General features: G+C 44.9%; 1 protein-coding gene across 2 annotated transcripts in view; it reads right to left on the bottom strand.

The window, feature by feature from the left end:
• Nucleotides 1–12,246, bottom strand: part of CD53 (CD53 molecule) — a 110,882-nt gene extending 98,636 nt beyond the window's left edge. For both annotated transcript variants that reach the window (XM_068269651.1, XM_068269652.1), the window contains exon 1: nucleotides 12,149–12,246. The gene's annotated coding sequence lies outside the window, so the exon portion shown is untranslated. The remainder of the gene's footprint in view (nucleotides 1–12,148) is intronic.
• Between the last annotated feature and the right edge of the window lie 10,442 nt (nucleotides 12,247–22,688).

The raw sequence follows: 22,688 nt of genomic DNA, 5'->3' as shown, positions 1-22,688 counted from the left end.
TCGCAATGGCAGACAACCAGCAACTGACAAGCAAGCTGTATATATAGTTGCAGGACTCTGCCGCCCCGCCCGAACCACTCAGCCAATCAGGAGTCCAGCAGGAATCAGCTGATCATCCTGATCAGCTTACACATCTCCTGCTGGCATAAAGGTCCTGACTTCTGGCGCGCGCGTGCGTAGCCCTAAACCTGTGTGAACTAACAGGCTCAGCCACACCAGCTGCATGCTTCTGCGTGCAAACCGCCGCGCTGGACGTGGAATCAGCCGCCTGACTGTTGTTGCATGTGGCGGCTTTTCCACGTTCCGCTCTGCCGCCAGACACACGCTTCCGCGTGCAAACCGCCGCACTGGATGCGGAATCAGCCGCCTGCTCATTAGCACTCGCGGCGGCTTTTCCGTGATCTCTCACAGACCCTACCTAATTTTTAGGTAACAGGGGTCCAAGCTATAAGACACATCAAAATGTATTGTACAACTCATTATGATTAAAACTAGGTCATATACACATTATTTGCTAGTAAACTGGATGCACAGCAATCCATTATTCTCAAGGTGCACCTATGGTTTTTTTGTAGGCAATGTTTTTTGCACTAATTGTTATAGTGCCATTCTCTGTTTGCATTGCCCCAGAAGAGTCAGGCCATCAGAAAAAGGCTACAAATGTCTAGAGATGGCCAAAACTGTTCATTGGTGGACAGTATCCCGGGGAAATCGGCTGTTCACGTTTGCGTCTGTTTGCGAACATATGACATTCAACCCACCCTCTATACAGTATAATGGAGCCAAAAATGTACCCCTCACCCCAGAGTCAGCAGACAAATGGCAGCCAATCAGCTATCCCTCCCACCTGGACCGCCCTCCCACCTATCAGAAAGCCAGCAAGGCAGCCATTTTGCTGTCTGTGTCTGGCTTCTGTGCTAGGCAGATAAGGGAGAGTGTGACAGGGATAGCCTTAGTTAGGCCTGTGTTCTGTGTCCTCAGTGCAGATTCTTTCTGCTACCACAGTTTTCCTGAACAGCTAATAGCTCTTTTTAGGGCTGATACTTTGTTTTTCTTGCTATTGCATTGCTGTTCTGTGTGTCCAGTGCACAATTTAGCTGTTGGAGACAGGTCTGCTGGTCCTAGTAGTGCACTGACTAGATAACCCAATAATCCATCGCCACCACTACTGGCACCTAATATCCACTACTGCCCTGCATAAGGCCTCACTGGCAGGGCCTATATTTGGAGGTGATTGTTGCACATGGCATAAACCTGTCATCTGACCTGCCTGAAGTGACAAACAGTTCCTCCCTGGCAGAATGTTTCCTTTTTTTTAATATTGTAATATTGTAAAAAAAAATATATATATATGACAGGCACGGGCAGGCCACACCGCAGGGGACATGCTGCAGTGATTTCCTGTGGCCCTAGCATATTGCCCAGTGTTCAGAGGCCACGTACCTTGAACTCACAAAATGCCACAGAAGTACTTCACTGGCTTACACAGCAGCACACCCCATCTTCTACCGCTTCTGCTAGGAACCTTGCCACAACATCCTCATCCTCTGAAATGGGCACTCTACATGTAATTGAACTACCTCAACTCGATCATAGGGGCTGGAAAACTGCGATCATCTGCACTCACACGAATGTGCGCACAAGCACATTCCCAGCTCCTGCCACCTCAGAACACAGATGTGAGGTGACAGAGAATGGCTGTGAGAGAGGCACAGTTAGAGAGAGGTCACACTTTTCTCTGTGAAAAACACTGGGATTTTCCTACGGTCAATTTTTACCTCCTTTTCACGTTGTTGCGCATGCGTCATCCACCATAGACTGCCGCGCTAGCAGTCTATGGCAACTGCATGTGCGTTTTGATTTCATGCGGCAGGGAATCAGTTTTTATACTCACGCGAATTGCGACCCGGAAAATGAACGAGCGCGTCACCATTTAAAAGCGTTATGTACAATTTTTCCAGTCTCTATTGCAGTTCTCACTCATAACGCGTGAGTTATGCAACTGACCACTGTGAACCCAGCCTTAAAGAGACTCTGTAACAAATTTTTCAGCCTTAGTTCTTCTATCCTATAAGTTCCTTTGCCTGTTCTAATGTGCTCTGGCTTACTGCAGTCTTTCCTAACTGCACTGTCTCTGTAATAAATCAATGTATCTTTCCTCTGTCCTGTTTGTCGGGCTAAAGCTTGATTGTGTGGAATGTGCAGGGCTGCTTGTGATTGGTAGAAGCGATACACACCCTCTGCAGGCCCCCTGCATACTCTGAATGACTCATACACTATGCTTAGCTGAGCCTATTAGAAGCTGGTTAGTTTGTTTGTAAACACTGCCTAAAACTGTTAATTACAAGCCAGGATTGCAGCAGAGAGTGGCAGAAACAGCACAGAGGGGCACAGGAGAAAATAATGAATAGAATGGTATGCTTTTTATTGTAAGAATATTAGAGTACAGATTCTCTTTAAGCATAATAAATATATAAAACGTTAGCTTTAGGCCCTGTTCACAGTGGTCAGTTGCGTGGCAGAATAATTCTGCATGTCCACTCACTGCCCATACAAGTCTATGGGCCTGTTCACAGTAATGGATTGCGCTATTCTAATTCGCTTCCTGCAGGCTCTGTATTGAAGTCTATGGCCAGTCTCCATTGCAGTTCACACTCATAACGCGTGAGTTATGCAACTGACCACTGTGAACCCAGCCATAGGCCTCGATTCATCATTGTCTTTGCGATAACTTTTTCCAGTTCGTTAAATTACCAAATTCGAAGTTTATCGATTTCTAGTTGAATTCATCAAGGTTTTTCCGCATTCGGTGTGACTTCGATAAAATATCGATAACAATGCGGTAACCATTTTGTAACTTGTCGATATTTCCATTTTACAACAGTAATTTAACACAAGGCCATAAGATTCCCGTGGAATTGTGGGTAAAAAGGCAGTCCTGTGAACAGAACACCACGTAGCAACATTCCGAATAGCGCTTAACACCTGGACCAGGATTCTGGAAGTGGCTTGGGACAATCCCACAATTTTGCCAGCTACGGCTTGATAGGAGCCTTTTCTGAAAAAAATGTTGTGCAGCTAGCAATTTAGTTAACCCTGGCACTGCCTGTGTTCTCTTACAAGATGATTCAGGCAGGGAACACAATTGACTGTTTTCGTGCGCGTTTCTAATTTCTGCACAGAAAAACTGAGAACTCAAGTTAATCAATGTGCTAGTACACACTTACTGTGTTGTTCGTGCGCAGAAAAAAAAACTGACATTCTGCATCCTGACTCTGCACGTTTTGGCAGTTTTCTCTATCAATTACATCAGCTGCTGTGAAAAAACGAGCGCGTTATCCTGCATGGAAACACACTTGGTGTGCAGAAAAAGTATGCAGAAAAATGCGCGCAGAAAACTGAAAGACAAGTGTGTTCCCTGCCTCAAGAGAAATGCTGATGTCCTGGTATAGCAAATAAATCCATTCTCTTGCAAATTGATATGGTTCTAGACCTTATTCTTGCCCTTCTGCACCTTTGAATCACTCTCAGCTGATACATAACCACTTCAAATGGCTCCATCTCCTCTGTCATCAATGATCTGACAGGAATAACGACAGAGCAGTGAAGGAGATAACTAATCCTAAATTTAACACTAAACCACGCCCACTTTCATTTTCATGAATTGCCCTTTCTTCCGTTTTATCGCATTATTACTCAATGATTACCGAATGCTCGCTAACAGCTGTAGATGAATCCTGAAATCAACTTATCGAGTTCGGTATTTTACCAAGCTGTCGGTAATAGATTCGATAAGTCTTGATGAATCGAGGCCTTAGTCTTGTTAGAACAAGACTGTACAATCCTTGCCAGCAAGTTTTTGTCGTTTTGTGGGGAATTCCTTAAACTAATATTTTCTTAGAGATCAGTTGATGCCCACGTATTGTCCATGTCACTCCATTCCTGTAATTAGTACTGGACTTTCTCCTGCAGAATTGCATACATGTTCTGGAAGATATCTCAACTTCCTATAAAAGTCACACAAAATGCTATTAATCATCATAGTAAATCTAAGAACACAGCAGCTTTTCTTTCTAACAAAAGACAACAGTGTGGTTAAAACGTAACTTTAACTCGGCTATTGGCAAGACCGACATTCATATACATAAAAACACTAAATTATCACAGACTTGATTCCTGTAAAAAATACAGCATTGCATTCCTTGGAGTGTGTACCATGTGTTTACAAGAAAGTAGATATCAATATGCACATAGAACAACATCTCTATCACAGCTTCAGTTACTGTATGCATAATCAATCTACACTCATACCCTCTGTACCCTTAAAGAGACACTGAAGCGGAAAAAAAAATATGATATAATGAATTGGTTGCTGTGACGAACATTACGGAAAAGTCGTGAGCTAGCGCCATCGACTTTCGCATGGTCGTGCACAGTTCCTGTCAGTCCTGGGTAAATGCACAATAGATGTCAATTTCCCTCTCTCTTACTGAGTACAGTAACCTTCCCCCCACATCCTGTGTCAGGAAAGAATTTCACAAGTGGCTCGTTTCCCTGGGGAGCAGCCATGTGGTCACTCAGCTCATCTCCACCAAACCAGCTCAAACTGGTTGAGATTCAAATTTCCCTCCAAGCTCATAGCTTCACACAATGGGAACATTTACTTTATTACTAATTCAAAATAGGTTTGGCACAGCAAGACCAAAATTACATTTTCTGATACCTAGGAAACAGTTCTATCGTTCACCTAAAGTGCACGTTTCTAGCTATCAGGAATCCATATAGAAACCACTTTATCCAGCCTGCGTAGGGCGAATGTGACAGACTAGGCATGCATAGCCTCGTTTAATAGAGGGTCGCGAGCCGTTTACGAATATAGTCTCGAATTTGCGATACACTAATCTTGGGCCGAGTCACACAAATTATTAATAAATTGGTACATTTCTTGCTCTAAGTCTGAGGGTGGCAACCTGGCTTCCAGGAAATAACCCTGGCTTAAACACACCTACTTTCCAGGTAGTGACAGCCCCAAACTCAGGTCCTATAAAAGGGAGGCGGGACCAAACCTGCCCAGTTCTTCAATTTCCATCGACCAGGGAGGTCCAGACATGTGCTCAAGGAGAACCGGGCGCATGTTGTGTACAAAGGACTTTTAACCTGAATGCCTACCTTTAAACTGGACTATTTTTCTTCATGTTTCAAATGGACTGCTCAGCTAACTAAGTAAGAACTTTCTGATTTCATTCCTTTTTATTTTTAAGCTCTGTGTTTATGTGTTAATAGGTGTATATAACTGTATGTAATGCATTTTTGTTATTAAACGTTTAAAAATCGTTTAGCGGTTATGACCTGTTGCTGAACATACACAATCGTACCTATTCTCCTGTGTTTAATAGAAGTATACACTTATAACCCGTATGCGAGAACCCGGCCCAGATATAACGATCTGACCCAGGTTCCTGCATACTGCTAAGGGTTAATAAAGCATTCTCCAAGTCCTAGTAAAATTACAGTAGCAGGCTGTGTAACTCGCTTGGTGGCAGATCTTTGAATTGTATGTGTGTGGTGAATCGGTTGGTATCAGAACGCTCCCTTCGCGAGTCAGTTCATCAAATTGCGAACGCGGGTTACCCTTCGTGATGAACAAATGACCGTGTGAGAGGATTTCTGACGCTGATCGACTGACCTACCCGCAGACCGGCCTTGCAGTCTGTGACAGTTGTGTACTATGAATAATTAGTAGAAGATTAGCAGCAAAGAAAATATTCTCATATTTTTATTTTCAGGTATATAGTGTTTTTTCTAACATTGCATCATTCACTAATATGTGCAGATTACACAACACTCAGCATTAAAAATGATTCTTTCAGAGCAGTCTGTGAACTAATGACCTCTCCTCTGGCAGATAAAAAGAAAACAGTTGAGATAATAAAAGTCAGAAGACAGCCCTCTCCACGACTTTCAAAGTCGTAGAGCTTAATGGCTTTATTGCATAGAGATAACAACTGGAGTTTCTTAACTCTTCCTGTACTGGAAACAATTAGACTGATGTATCTGATCTTAATGTTTTATTTCTTAGCTGTACTACACATACAAATCATAATATCATCATTTTTTTTTCGCTTCAGTGTCTCTTTAAGGCCCATACACAACCTAGATGGATGTCCCCCAACGGGAATGTACAGACACGTAGTTACTTGTGGGAGAGCTGGCAGGCACTCGGGATAAGCTGCAATTAGCTGGCATGGATATGAAAACACCCAGTAAACCATGTGCTCAAGACATAGGTAAAGTGAATGCAAGCAGACTGGGAGACAAGAAAAGTCTGGCACTATGGTTTATTCGTGTAGCAAGTGGCAAAAAAAGTGATTACTTTTTTTGCCACTTGCTGCACGAATAAACCATAGTGCCAGACTTTTCTTGTCTCCCAGTCTGCAGACACATAGTTAACCTGCAGGCTAAGGACACGTTCTATTGCGATGCGGGAGCAGTGCAGACGTGACGTCATGCGGCAGGCAGGGTGAACATGGAGAACAAAGCTATCGGACGTCGCTCAGCCGAATTGATATACCCGGTGGATAGCTGGATGGGCAGCAGTCGGAGCTGCTGTACAGATGCCGGGCAAAAAGGCAAGGCGGATTTATCAGCCACCTCATCTGACATTAATCTAGCATGTGTACAGGCCTTTAAATTAGGTACACACGCTGTATTAAATTCAGCGGAGATCGTAAGCAACATCTGACTGACCCCCAAGAACTTCGTTCTCAAACTCACCCAGGCCGCCGGTAGCCACTCTATAGTGCGCTGTGTGTTGTCCCTCCTCCTCACTCAATAGTAACAGATGCATTGTTGCCTCTAGGCTTTGCCCCTCTCACCTGAGGGGTTGAGTTATGATTCCAGCAGATAACAGTCTTCGTGTTAAGGCATTATCCGCTTATCCACACATACTTATAAACACATACTTATAAACACATACTGCATGCTTTCCAAAGGGCTTCGGGTGGCAAAAAGTCTAGAGCATTCCCTATCTGCTTGCACATGCAGTGTACATCCATGCAGGGTTAATGTTTATCAATCCTATATAATAATCTGCCCGTGTCCCTGCACCCTCCTGTGTCCCTGTTTCCGTGCATTTAGGCCAGGCCACAATGTTGCAGCGTTCAGCTCTATGCTTCTCATCAGAGAGACAGAGAAAGGGTGGGGAAGAGGCTTCAGAGAGGCGGGGAATGAGAAGAACAAAGCGGGAGGGGGGGAGGGCAGAGAGTGGCACCAGGAGAACGAAGAGGCATGTCATGGAGCAGGGTACTTGCCTATGCATATGTTTGGACCCTTAAAGATGCTTCAGGTACACTTTAACCCTTACAAAAAGAAAAATAATTAATTTAAGAATTAAAATTAAGAAATACTAGTTTTATGCAGGACTGGGGCTGTAATGCACATTTTTATCATATTTATTTAAGTATTTATATAGCATATTACACAGCACTGTACAGAGTATATATTGTCTTGTCACTAACTGTCCCTCAGAGGGGCTCACAATCTCAGTACATCTGAGGAAGTCTATTGTGATGAAACGCGTCACGTGCTATGTGACGCCGATAACCGGAAGTGGACGAGTATAGCGTCCCCTGTGCCTTCGCTCTCTTCCTTCCTCTCACCGGTGGAAACTGGTGTGCTCATCGTGGAGGAGGTGATCCTCCTAGCGCCATTTAGAGTGACCCACAAATCCTTAAAACATTCAGGCAAAGTTACGAGAGTATACAGCCGGATTATCGTTTCAGCAAGGTCACGTGAGTGCATTGCACAATAATAGAGGCATGGTTGCGGGTTGTTATGCGGAGGTTAGACAAAAAGGAGAATTGTTTGTAATGAGTGCGTACATGCGTTTGGCATAGAAGCGTGCGTTCTGAATCACACAGGGTTGACCTATATTGTTGCTCGATCTGTCTGTGTATACAGTTGTTATCTGTGGAACATTTAGATTTTATATTTGGGCCTGAAAGAAATAACTGTGTTTTCAAGTATCTGGATAAAAAGAAGTGCACTCCAATCAGGACTTGTGGTACCATTATCTAAAACCACATGGTTTTTAATAGGGGTTGTTTTTACTGTTGGATTTTTGTTTTGTTTATAATGATTAATGATTAAAGGTGAATATTATTGATAGTGCTCCCTATATCTTTTGTAAATCACAATCTAGTCCCTACCATAGTCATATGTCTATGTATGTGTCGTGTAGTGCATGTATCATAGTCTAGGGCCAGGTTTTTTTTAGCGGAAGCCATTTAACTTATCTGTATGTTTTTGGGATGTGGGAGGAAAACGGAGTGCCTGGAGGAAACCCACACAGAGACGGGGAAACCATACAAACTCCTCTACGCCACCATGCTGCCCATCATATCATGAAAAACGTCATTTCAGGTACCTGTTAATTATGTCAGCTTTCATGAGAATAAACATGGCACTGGCAACTGAATGGCTGAACTATTATGAAACTTATCATGATTGTTATATTGCATGTATAAAGCACCACCATATTACACACTTGTGTAGAATAGATATGTAACAAAATAATCGCCCAAAAAACGACACTGGATTAGGATTATTATATATTATGAGGTAAGTAAAAAAGGATACACTAGGTATGTGGTTAGAGAGATCAGCAGGCCTAATTTAAAAAGAAATACATTTTGGTAGCCTCCATATCCCTCTCACTTCAGGTGTCCTTTAAGTTTTGAAGGACCATTTGAACAGGGCAGTTTGTAGGCTATAGGCGTACGTACAAAAAGGGCGCCTGGACAAAAAGGGCGCGGGGTGTAAACTCTAAATAATAATTAATCATTAATAGGGTTTATAAAAATAGTGTGCTATATTTCGTTTACAAATAAAGTTTAACAAAATTATAAATCATTAAATAATGTTTATAAAATCGGAAATTGTGAAAACGTTAATCTTCCCTATTTGTAAAGTTAAACTTATAATTACGTTTATTAAAAAAACAATAATATATGTTTAATTGTTATAATTGTATATTATTGTGAATAAGCTTCATTTATGGTTTGTTCTTATAATAAAATCTGAAAATATTCTTTATAACGATGATATAAATATAAGTATGTTCGTAATAAGTGTTGTAAAACATTAGTAATTATTACTAAAATTTTACTAAAACTATACCTAAGCCTACTCTTACACAGAACCCTCCCTGTACCTATCCCTAACCCCTAGACCCCCCTGTTGGTGCCTAAACCTAAGACCCCCCTGTTGGTGCCTAAACCTAAGACCCCCCTGTTGGTGCCTAAACCTAAGACCCCCCCTGTTGGTGCCTAAGTAACCCTCCCTGTACCTACCCCTAACCCCTAGACCCCCCTGTTGGTGCCTAAACCTAAGACCCCCCTGTTGGTGCCTAAACCTAAGACCCCCCTGTTGGTGCCTAAACCTAAGACCCCCCCTGTTGGTGCCTAAGTAACCCTCCCTGTACCTACCCCTAACCCCTAGACCCCCCTGTTGGTGCCTAAACCTAAGACCCCCCTGTTGGTGCCTAAACCTAAGACCCCCCTGTTGGTGCCTAAACCTAAGACCCCCCCTGTTGGTGCCTAAGTAACCCTCCCTGTACCTACCACTAACCCCTAGACCCCCCTGTTGGTGCCTAAACCTAAGACCCCCCTGTTGGTGCCTAAACCTAAGACCCCCCCTGTTGGTGCCTAAGTAACCCTCCCTGTACCTACCCCTAACCCCTAGACCCCCCTGTTGGTGCCTAAACCTAAGACCCCCCTGTTGGTGCCTAAACCTAAGACCCCCCTGTTGGTGCCTAAACCTAAGACCCCCCTGTTGGTGCCTAAACCTAAGACCCCCCCTGGTGGTGCCTAAACCTAAGACCCCCCCTGGTGGTGCCTAAACCTAAGACCCCCCTGTTAGTGCCTAAACCTAAGACCCCCCTGGTGGTGCCTAAACCTAAGACCCCCCTTTATTATGTGGATAATAATGTTTTACTAATTATGGATGCAAAAAATATTTTGCAATTTACGTAACGTACTGATCGCTTTATTTTGTGAATAATAATGTTTTTTATTATGTGGATAATAATGTTTTACAAATTGTGACTCCAAAAAATATATTCCAATTTACATTACGTACTGATCGCTTTATTTTGTGAATAATGTTTTAAAAACAGTAAGGGATAAAACTTTAAATAAAAAAATATATTGCAATTTACATTACGTACTGATCGCTTTATTTTGTGAATAATGTTTTAAAAACAGTAAGGGATAAAACTTTAAATAATGTTTTAATTATTTAAATAAGATAAATATATTTAGTATTTTCATAAACGTTATTCGGCACGGGTGCATTTTATAAACGTAAATCAACACAAGCTCAGTTATAAATCATTAAACAGCTCCGGGCGCCGTTTGTAAACTTTATTTAGCTCCGGGCGCCGTTTGTAAACTTTATTTAGCTCCGGCGCCCTTTTTTCCTGCTCGGCGCCCATTAAACGTTATTTATTATGGGAGTGAATGGCGGCGCCCTTTTTGTCCACTAGCTGCCTGCGCCCTTTTTTCCCAGCTCCAGGCTATAGAGCTCACAGGGCAAGGGTGTATAAATTGCATCCCATGTTTGGGAGAGAAAAAGTGTGTCTTATATGCCTAAAAATACGGTATATTATTGTAATGAGTGTTTGTTTTTAGATGTACACTATGTTGTATTTATAAGCCTTTATAAGAAGGGTTACCTAACTCAAAACAAGCCGGTGTTGTCGCCTAAAAGAAAATACAAGCTTTATATTGTTTCAAGCTTTGCTAGGCCTATTTATGTCATTGGATGGATGCATTTATTGCAAACGCATTAGTACGCCGTCAGTGAGTTGGGGTGAAGGGCAACCCGAAAGACGGCTCCCCCTGCTGCTGCTAAACTCCCCGGCGACGTTAAATACTATTCCCCCTCCGAGCTCGGAGGGAGGTGTAATTTGGGGTCCGGTGATTGCTGGAGCCCCGAATTACTCTTATACGCCCCACACAGCATAACATTGCTGCTATAGCCAGAGTGCCCCCCCCAAGGTAGCAAGAGTGTCCCCGTAAGGTAACCAGAGTGCCGGGGGGAGGTTCATGCATATAGTGCACAGTGACTCACCTAGCCGGGATCCAGCACAGCAAAGTGTACCACTACACGAGATCTCCTTCCTGGTCTTTGATGTTCTGTTGCATTGGTAACAGCACCCCTTATGATGACATCATGGGGGGGGGGGCGGCTGCTTCCAGTGTGTTAGAAAGCCAAAGACCAGGAAGGAGATGCAATATAGTGTTACATTTTGCTGCATTGAATCCCGGCTAGGTGAGTCATGCTCCCACTGAGCACTATCTGCATACACCCTCCCCCCCCCCTCGCAGCTGCACCTTGGGCGAAGCTCTGTGCTGCCCACCCCAAGAAACAGTCACGCATTTGAACATGAAAGCGGTTGAAAAGTTTTAAAACTGAACTGCTTGAGAAGCTACTAAGCTTTAACGTAAACATACAGGTAGTGAGAAACAGGAAGTCATAAAAACAGGATGTTTTTCCACCTATTGGCTGTTCTGACTGAAGTCTACAGGAAGTTACCCTCACTCACTGAAACCTCAAAGAGGATGTCCAATTTAAGCTGAAAATTTAGACATCTACATCTCATCTTTCTGAGTAATAATTAACAAATGATTATTTCAAATATAGAAGTAACATCATAAAAGAATCTTCTCAGGATAGACATGTCATTGTAAAAGCAAATGCTTTATTAGTGCCATACTAACAAACTCACTCAACAGTATCCAAATACACATATTTTACCTGAAGTTTTATAAATAATACAACATTATAAAAAGGAAAACCTATTTTAAATATTACACCATTACTATAATTAGTAGTCTGGTTGGTATATTTACAGTAATAGTACCTAGTGTATAATGTTTTTTCAAAGTTGTGATAATTATTATATATTTACTAAAACCCATTAATCTCTCTGAGTGTCAGGAGAGCACAAGAAACAAACAAGCGAACAGTTATACATTTTGCAGATAACAGCATTAGAAAGAGCACACAGAAATATCACACCTATGTTCAATGAATACTGTTTAATGTCCATGCATTAAAATAGCAGTCTAAATAATCATAATCCTACCTTTTCTTATTCAGTATCAGATTGCTGATGCACTGTCAGACTTCTCACAGGGTGTATTTACCACTGCTCTAGTGTGTACGTGTTTCTTAAGAAAGAGAAGTCTTGATGTGTGAAGAGGAAGTAGATAACAAGAGTCTTTCTATATAAGAAACAGGAATGATTTTCAGCGTGGTCTCATTGGGCAACTGAGGTGATTACCAACACTTTATAAAAACGAAACAAATTATCTCAGCTGTCACTTCATTATAACTTGTTTCTGGCCGCAGAAAACATCCACAGGCCCTATGTATTTTCCCTCACAGTAGCCTAAAGGTGGCCACTAATTATACAATTTGCTGAACGATCATTTTCAAATGATTTTATGATCGGAAATAGACATTTGGAACCACTAACAAACAAAAATGTCCTAACCAAACCAATCAGATTAATGAAAATGATCCGTTTTTCTGATCGATCCCATCAATCTGATTGGAATAATCGTTCGTAGATGATCGTTCAGCAAATTGTATCATTTCCGTAATAAAGGTAAAAATAGAGCAAGCGGTATTAAAGCAATAACACCAGTTACAAGCATGCAGCTAAATTTTTCAGATCTGACAGTAATGTCAGAAACGCCTGCTGCATGCTGGTTTGGGGTCTATGGCAGAAAATGTTAGAGGCAATGTCTATGTTAGAAAATGCCAATATTATTTTTGCGTTTATTTTCACGAAAAGGTAAAATTTGATTTTCAAGTGAAAATTCCATCGAAACTCGTTTCAATTTTGCAAAATTTCACGTTAAAAATATTGAGTTTTCACGGTAATAATTGTCACAGTAAAAGTATAGTTTTTCTGCGGTTTTGCGCTTTTTAAAAATTTTCACGGTAAAAATATTGTATTTTCGTGGTAAAAATAACGATGTGCACTTTTTTTTTGATAAACAGGAAATTACAAGCCTGTCTTTTGTGGAAAGTTCTTGAAATCGAAAATAGCATTTTTGATGTGAAAATGACTTTGGCAAAAATTTGCTCGCAACACTGATTAGCAGGACAGTCAGGCACCTGGTATTGCTTACAAGGAAATGAATATGGCAGCCTCCACATACCGCTAGCTACACTTGTCCTTTAGTGCATCAAGCCCTACATCTCAAAATAGAGTTTAAACAGAGGTAAAGTTGCTGTGCGCAGGCAGTTCCCGGTACTCACACTGAGGGAGCACTGCCTGTTAACCCATTAGCATTACCCATGTTACCAGAATAACATGTGCTTTGCTATGTTAACTTGCGATGTGGTGCTAATGGGTTAAGGGGCGGTGCTCCCCTGGCATTAGTAATGGTAAAATTGCCATGTGCTACCTGCTCTCAAGAGCAGATGGATGGAGTCCTTTACAGTAAACCTGAGGAAACCCTGAAGATTCAAATCTGGTTACCCAAATCATTGGAGTAGCAAAGTCAGACACAGTGGCGCAGCTACAGAGCTCTGAGTTCTGGTGCCAAACTTTGACCTGTCCCCCCCCCCCTGACACCACCGTGCCCCCTACCGGGTAGCCATGTGTGCCCCCTCCCATTTCATATAATAGTATTAGGTAGGCATGTGTACCCCCATCCCCACCTCAGGTATTAGTACTAGGCGACGTACGTGTTGGTTGGCCACTGGTGAGTTGGGCACAGGGCGAGCCGAATGACGGCTCTCCCAGCTGCCGCTAAACTCCCGGCAACATTAATTACTATTCCCCCTCCGGGTTGTAGCAACTCGGAAGGAGATGTAATTCAAGGTCTGGCGATCGCGTTATCCCCAAATTACTCGTGTGGGGCGCACATCATAGCTTTGCTGCTATGAAGGCGCCCAGCTTCAGTGCTCAGCACCGTGCGTCAAAGTTACCTGCTCCACACTAGGCAGTAGAGATGGCCCGAACGGTTCGCTGGCGAACTTCCAGTGGTTCACGATCGCAGAGAACTGCAAACTTTTCCGGAAGATCGGTTCACCCCCATAATGCACCATTAGGGTCAACTTTGACCCTCTACATCACAGTCAGCAGGCACATTGTAGCCAATTAGGCTACACTCCCTCCTGGAGCCACTCCCCCTCTTAAAAAAGGCACCCACTGCCGGCCATTACACTCACTTGTGTTTTCACCATGATGTTGCGCTCAGTCCTCAATTTCTTATCAGGCTGCTGACTATACACAGAGACAAGTCCCAGTCACAATTGCAGAAATGGATAGTAATCGCGCCAATAGTCCATACACATACGTTCCAATCTGTGGACCCTTAAAAATAAAAACACAGCAGAGCAGGCCTCCTCATGGTGAGTATTACCTCAACAGTACACCCTTGTGCTTACACAGACTGCGTGAGGGAATATGAACGGTCACCAAGGGTTTATGGGGATCACACACCCCGTTTGTGCCCCTGCTCACCGGATGAATTCTTTTCAGTTCTGCATATCAAACAAATCCGTGCTGCATATAACCTAAAAACACCAAAAGACCTCTCATTGCATAAAACCGCTTTAATAGGCACCCAATGGCTCCCAAGTTAAAAACTGCATACATAAAAAATATTTTCACCATAGCATATCACAATACCACATCGTCACCTCTCACATGCCCAGGCTGCGTCTCTCTCGGTCAATGGTTGAACAGCGTGCGTACTCCAAGCTCTGCCCTACGCGTTTCATCACGTGGGTTGTGACTTATCAGGGGCTGAGGTGCGCACGTTCCCTGTTGCACTATGTATGCACAGACCCCGCCTCCTCCCTCCCCTCCCCGGCAAGCCTCTAGGGTGTAAGAGAACTGGGCGGGACATCATGGGGGGTCGAGTCGGCGCCGTTTACATCATTACAGTGGCAGTGGCTGGATAGTGTAATGGTTAAGGGCTCTGCCTCTGACACAGGAGACCTAGGTTCAAATCTCGGCTCTGCCTGTTCAGTAAGCCAGCACCTATTTCAGTAAGGAGTTTCTTGGGCAAATCTCCTTAACACTGCTACTGCCTACTGAGTGCTCTCTAGTGGCTGCCGCGCAAGCGCTTTGAGTCCGACAGGAGAAAGGAGCTATACAAATACTGCAATTATTATTATTATTATTACACCTAAAATGGAAAAAGTTTATTTGTAAAACACATTCAATAAAATTCCCCAATCCCGTTATAGTCTATATGCACTGTCACTTGTAGCGCATCAATGTTGTTATACTTCTCTTGCTGCAGACTGTTTACGTAGACATTCACAAATACGTCCAAATACTACACTACCCAAAATGCTTCACTTCATATTTTCTTTCACCATATATGCAAATTTCGCTTACCCCATCCCGTCCCGAATAGCTACTATTTCCTCACCACACAGTGCTTACATAATCAATCAAAATCTTCAAAATTAGGATGCTGATATGCATTACATAGTGAAGTGTACCATCCCTCTAACCGTACATGAAACTACAATAAAGTGCAAATATATTTATCCCTCCTATCGTGCATATTAAATTCATCAACCTAACATATCCCCTTTGGTGCAGTACCTGCACTCTCATACATCTTAGTGCACATATTAGCCCCTTCACTAATTCCAGGAATACTAATCACTACATAACTAACCCCTCATATGTACAGAGATTCATATCTGTATATTCCCACTTATGACTGTGCATAACACCTCTCATTCAATTCCCCGTGAATACCTCAATTCCCCCTCCCCTTTCATACCTACACATGACCCTATTTCAATTCCTACCACCCCCCATACACATACAATTATACTAATGAACATCTAATTTCTGCCACCTAGTGTTGGAATTATATATTACAATCTTAACCTATAAAATATTTTTTAGTCATTAGAAATAAAGCAATTTAGGTCAATCTCGATGTTTAGACCTTCTAGTTTCATTATATGGAGATTGTAAATCCAGCGTGTTTTCATTTTAGATAATTCACACTCTCTGTTACACCCTCTCCACTGCGGATTCAGTTTTTCAATCGCACAGAAATGCATTTGTGCTGGATCAGTTATTCTGTTTCTTAAAGTGAGCTGGCACACTGTGGTTTTCGTGTCCCTTTTTAACCTTATATAGGTGTTCATCAATGCGTTCTTTTAGCATTCTTGTAGTTCTTCCCACGTATTGTCATTGAAATCCGCATCTGCACCATATAAGTACACCACATATTTTGTTGTGCATGTAATAAATGATCTTATTTTATACTGATGTTTTGTCACATTTGATTCGAACACTTGTCTTGTTTTCCTGTTATCATTATTTAATTTGCACCCTTGGCAGGTTCTGCAAGGATAGAACCCTGGTTTTTGCCACATGTGTGGTGAGGAAATAGTAGCTATTCGGGACCGGATGGGGTAAGCGAAATTTGCATATATGGTGAAAGGAAATATGAAGTGAAGCATTTTGGGTAGTGTAGTATTTGGATGTATTTGTGAATGTCTACGTAAACAGTCTGCAGCAAGAGAAGTATAACAACATTGATGCGCTACAAGTGACAGTGCATATAGACTATAAAGGGATTGGGGAATTTTATTGAATGTGTTTTACAAATAAACTTTTTCCATTTTAGGTTCTAATGATGTAAACGGCGCCGCCCGACCCCCCATGATGTCCCGCCCAGTTCTCTTACACCCTAGAGGCTTGCCGGGGAGGGGAGGGAGGAGGCGGGGTCCGTGCATACATAGTGCAACAGGGAACGTGCGCACTCCAGCCCCTGATGAGTCACAACCCACGTGACAAAACGCGTAGGGCGGAGCTTGGAGTACGCACGCTGTTCAACCACCGAGAGAGACGCAGCCTGGGCATGTGAGAGGTGACCGGCGCCGGCGGCGATGTGGTATTGTGATATGCTATGGTGAAAGTATTTTTTATGTACGCAGTTTTAACTCGGGGGCCATTGGACGCCTATTAAAGCGGTTTTATGCGATGAGAGGTCTTTTGGTGTTTTTAGGTTATATGCAGCACGGATTTGTTGAGGAGGCTTGCTCTGCTGTGTTTTTATTTTTAAGGGTCCACAGATTGGAACATTTGTGTATGGACTATTGGCACAACTACTATCCATATCTACACTCACTCGTGTGCCTGCAGTAAATAGAGAAGGGACAGCTGCTGTAGACTCTCTCATAGGGAAAGATTAGTTAGGCTCTTGTAGGCTTCTTAGCTTGCGCCTTGTTGATTCTTATTGCTAAAATAGCACCCCACAACAGCTATTTTGTGAGCTAATCTTGTTCTTGTGATCTATTTTTTTTTCCTGTGTGTCCCACTGACTTTTTTTCTGTGTGTCCCACATAGACACCATTGATAATTCATACTGTGTGTGGCACTGCCAGGCCCAGTACAATTAGTGACTACCTGTGTGTGTGACAGGTGCACATTACCCATCACTGCATATACCTACCTGTTGTTCACTGTGCACCCACCCACCTACGTGAGCGTACACAGTGTCACTATGCCTGTCCGCTACCTGTCTGTGTGTGACAGGTGCACATTGTAATAACCAGCACTGCATATACCTACCTACCTACCTACCTACCTGTTGTTCACAGTGCACCCACCTACCTACGTGAGCGCACTTTTTGTATGGAGAAAGATTATGGCGAGTGCACACTTAGAAATTCACTGCACAGACATTGTGACATTCACATCGGTGGTGTAACATCCAGAGATGATTACATAGTATATCCAGGTCTCGAGAAAGCCCTAATTTGGGGGCGAAACGGCCGTTGACTCTTCCTCTGCACCTCTTCAATACCTCATGTGCCTGATAAGTATTACTGGCATTAATTTTATTGCTGCTTTTTTAAGACGTTGGATTAAAGGTATGTTTTAACTGATGATGAGCTGCTCCTGGATTTTCTCTCCCTCTTGGAATTACTACGTGAGCGCACGCAGTGTCACTGTGCCTGTCCGCTACATGTCTGTGTGTGACAGGTGCACATTGTAATAACCAGCACTGCATATACCTAACTACCTACCTACCTGTTGTTCACAGTGCACCCACCTACCTACGTGAGTGCACGCAGTGTCATTGTGCCTGTCTGCTACCTGTCTGTCTGTGACAGGTGTACATTGTAATACCCAGTACTGCATATACCTACCTACCTACCTGTTGTTCACAGTGCACCCACCTACCTACGTGAGTTGAGCGCACGCAGTGTCACTGTGGCTGTCTGCTACCTGTCTGTGTGTGACAGGTGCACATTGTAATACCCAGTACTGCATATACCTACCTACCTACCTGTTGTTCACAGTGCACCCACCTACCTACGCGAGTTGAGCGCACGCAGTGTCATTGTGCCTGTCTGCTACCTGTCTGTGTGTGACAGGTGGACATTGTAATACCCAGCACTGCATATACCTACCTACCTACCTGTTGTTCACAGTGCACCCACCTACCTACGTGAGCGCACACAGTGTCATTGTGCCTGTCCGCTACTGGTCTGTGTGTGACAGGTGCACACTGTAATACCCATCACTGCATATACCTGCCTGTTGTGTTCAGTGCACCCACCTCATCACTGGATATACCTACCTGTTGTGGTCAGTGCACCCACCTACCTAGGCGTTGGGTCAAGGGTCCACCTGACCACGGATGCCTGGTCTGCCAAGCACGGTCAGGGCAGGTACATAACTTACACAGCCCATTGGGTCAACCAGGCGACCGATGGCAAGCAGGGAGTATGTGGCTGTGCAGCGGACCAACTTGTGACAACTCCATGGCTTGCAGGCAGGCCTCCTGCCACCTCCTCTCCTCCTGCTACATCCTCTTTGCTGTCGTCCTCCTCCTCCTCCTTGGCTGAGTGGCAGTTCAACTCTACTGGTGCTGCAATCTCCTCTCCAGCTACACAGCCCTATCTCCCCAGGGCCTATGCTGCATGCCAGGTACGACGGTGTCATGCCATCTTAGACATGTCTTGCCTCAAAGCGGAGAGTCACACTAGAGAAGCTCTCCTGGCTGCTCTTAACAAACAGGTGGATCAGTGGCTGACCCCGCACCAGCTGGAGATTGGGAACGTGGTGTGTGACAACGGCAGCAATCAACTTTCCGCTTTGAATTTGGGAAAGCTGACACATGTATCCTGCATGGCACATGTGCTGAATCTAGTCATTCAAAGATTTGTGTCAAAGTACCCAGGCTTAGAGGACATCCTGAAGCAGGCCAGGAAGTTGTGTGGGCATTTCAGGTGGTCTTACACGGCCATGGCATGCTTTGCGGACATTCAGCGGAGAAACAAGTTGCCTGTGAGACGCTTCATATGTGATCGCTGGATTTCGACCCTGGTCATGTTCTCTCGCCTGCTAGAACAGGAGAAAGCCTTCACCCAGTACCTCTACAATTTCAGTAGAAGGACACAATCTGGGGAGATGGGGATGTTCTGGCCCAACAACTGGACACTGATGCGAAATGCATGCAGACTCATGCGGCCGTTTGAGGAGGTGACGAACCTGGTGAGTCGCAGAGAAGGCCTCATCAGCGACTTGATCCCATATGCTTACCTCCTGGAGCGTGCCGTGCGTAGAGTGGTGGATCAAGCTGTGGAGGAGCGTGAAGAGGAACAGTTATGGCAGGAACAGTTGTGGGAGAGATTTATATCAGAATCAGATGTTTCCTCAACACCTGTGGCAGCACAGAGGGGGGAGGAGGAGGAGGAAGAGTCGTGTGGGGAAGAGGAGTCAGACTCGGATGATAAGGAAGGTGTTTCTTTGGAGGAGGAGGAAGAGGAGGCGGTGGCAGAAGAACAACAACCGCAGCAGGCATCACAGAAGGCTTGTGCTGCTCAACGTTCCCGTGCTATTGTTCGTGGCTGGGGGGAGGAGGAGGACTTACCTGACTTCACTGAGGAAGAGCAAGAGGAGATGGATAGTAAGTCTGCATCCAACTTTGTGCAGATGGCATCTTTCATGCTGCCCAGCCTGTTGAGGGACCCCCATATAAAAAAACTCAAGGGGAATGCGCTGTACTGGGTGGCCACGCTACTAGACCCTCGGTATAGGCACAAAGTGGCGGACATGTTAACAACTCACCAGAAGGCAGAAATGATGCAGCACAAGCAGAACGAGCTGTGAACTATGCTTTACAATGCGTTTAACCACTTGCCGACCGCACACTCATAACGTGCGTCGGCAAAGTGGCAGCTGCAGGACCAGCGACGCAGTACTGCGTCGCCAGCTGCAGCCTAATTAATCAGGAAGCAGCCGCTCGTACGAGCGGCTGCTTCCTGTCAAATCACGGCGGGGGGCTCCGTGAATAGCCTGCGGGCCGCCGATGGCGGCTCGCAGGCTAGATGTAAACACAAGCGGAAATAATCCGCTTTGTTTACATTTGTACGGCGCTGCTGCGCAGCAGCGCCGTAAGGCAGATCGGCGATCCCCGGCCAATCAGCGGCCGGGGATCGCCGCCATGTGACAGGAGACAGCCTGTCACTGGCTGCACAGGACGGATAGCGTCCTGTGCAGCCGGATCTCCAGGAGGTTGGCCAGGTAGGAGAGGGAGGGGGAGGATTTCGCCGCGGAGGGGGGCTTTGAGGTGCCCCCCCCGCCACCCACAGCAGGCAGGAGAGATCAGACCCCCCCAGCACATCATCCCCATAGGGGGGAAAAAAGGGGGGCAATCTGATCTCCCTGCCTGCACCCTGATCTGTGCTGGGGGCTGCAGAGCCCACCCAGCACAGATCACTCAAACCAGCGCTGGTCCTTAAGGGGGGGTAAAGGGTGGGTCCTCAAGTGGTTAAGGGTGATGTCACAGCACAAAGCAATACAGGTACCACTACCAGTAATCCTCCTCCCATGTCCACGCAGGCAAGGACAGGACGTTTCAGCGATCTCATGGTGATGTCGGACATGTGGACATCCTTTAGTCCAACGCCTCGACTTAGCGCTTCCGGATCCACCCTCCACCAACGCCTGGACCGGCAGGTAGCCGACTATCTGGCCTTAAGTGTGGATGTAGACACTGTGAGCAGCGATGAACCCGTGAACTCCTGTGCGCAGGCTTGACCTGTGGCCAGAGCTGTCCCAATTTGCCATCCAACTTCTGTCTTGCCCTGCCTCAAGCGTCCTGTCAGAAAGGACCTTCAGCGCAGCTGGAGGCATTGTCACTGAGAAGAGAAGTCGCCTAAGTCACAAAAGTCTTCAGTACCTCACCTTTATCAAAATTAATGAGGCATGGATCCCGGAGGGCTACTGCCCGCCCGAAGGCTAAGTCAGTCCCCACACACAGCATCTCTGCCTGCATGCCGAGTCACTGGCTGCCTGCCCCAAGACTAAGTCACTCCCCACACAGCACCTCTGCCCGCAGGCCGCTTGACTGCCTTCTCCTCCACCACCAACAGGGTCCAGGACTCCAGGCGGATTCCTGAATTTTTTAGGCCGCTGCTAGCAGCGGCCGCTATAATAATTTTTATGGTGCATGTACATGCCTGCCTAATTTTTCTGGCTGCACTGCAGTTGCAACAACAAAACAAAAGGCATGTACATGTGCCCATTCCCCTTTGTGATCATTACCTTGCCACGGTGAAGGGGCTTGTGTATCACAATGAAGCAATGACCGACGGCTATATGAGTGTCTCGGGGGGTGGCAAAAATAAGGTCGTTGATTCATTGTGGACAGACCAAATTTGATCAGCTGGGCAGTCACTGTTGTTCTATCATTGAGCTACCACAGCCTGGCGACCATATGGGCTTGAAAACTGCCACGGCCTGCACTCGGCTGTTTGCGGTGCGTTACACAGTGAGTTTGGTGTGTCAGTGTGAAGCAGTACTCTAATTACACTCCCTGATTGATGTATACACATGCAAGATGTTTAAAAGCACTTTAGGCCTGCAATTTAGCATTCAATGTGATTTCTGCCCTTAAAATGCTGCTTTGCGTCCAATCCAGATTTTTCCCCTGGACTTTTGGCGTGTATCCCACTCCGCCATGCCCCATTCCAGGTGTTAGACCCCTTGAAACATCTTTTCCATCACTTTTGTGGCCAGCATAAGTTTTTCTAGTTTTCAAAGTTCGCCTCCCCATTGAAGTCTATTGCGGTTTGCTAAAGTTTGCACGAACCGAACTTTCGTGGAAGGTTCGCGAACCTAAAATCAGAGGTTCGGGCCATCTCTACTAGGCAGCAATGTGTTCCTCCTCTCACCACAGATAATATTAAGTAGGCATGTTCCACCCAATTCTCTTTTCCCAAGCAACAGTAGGTAGTCTCCCCCCAGAGGGCAGCCCATGTCCTCACCTTCTCCCCAATGCAGAATTAGCACAAAGGAGAGGAGCTTGGTGGAGGCACTCCATTGTGCTTTTGCCACACTCCCTGCATTCCCCACCTCTTATAACTCTATGTTGACAACTGACGGGTCATGTGAGCAGCTGTGATGGGAGACATGGAAATGCTGGGATGCACAGAGGAGGAAGCACCAGCTGGAGAGGTGAGTGACCCTTCCCTGCTGACTCTGCATTTGGGGGCCCTGCTACTGAAATGATTTAGACATCGGTGGGCTGGATAAAAAAGATATAAACTGGCCAGATATGGCCCTTGAGCCATAGTTTGTACATGCCTGAGCTAGAGGGTGATCTTGTTTC

The sequence above is a fragment of the Hyperolius riggenbachi genome, chromosome 2 (genome assembly GCF_040937935.1).
Source record: "Hyperolius riggenbachi isolate aHypRig1 chromosome 2, aHypRig1.pri, whole genome shotgun sequence".
Classification (NCBI taxonomy): Eukaryota; Metazoa; Chordata; class Amphibia; order Anura; family Hyperoliidae; genus Hyperolius; species Hyperolius riggenbachi.
This window is presented reverse-complemented; position numbering and strand designations above follow the sequence as displayed.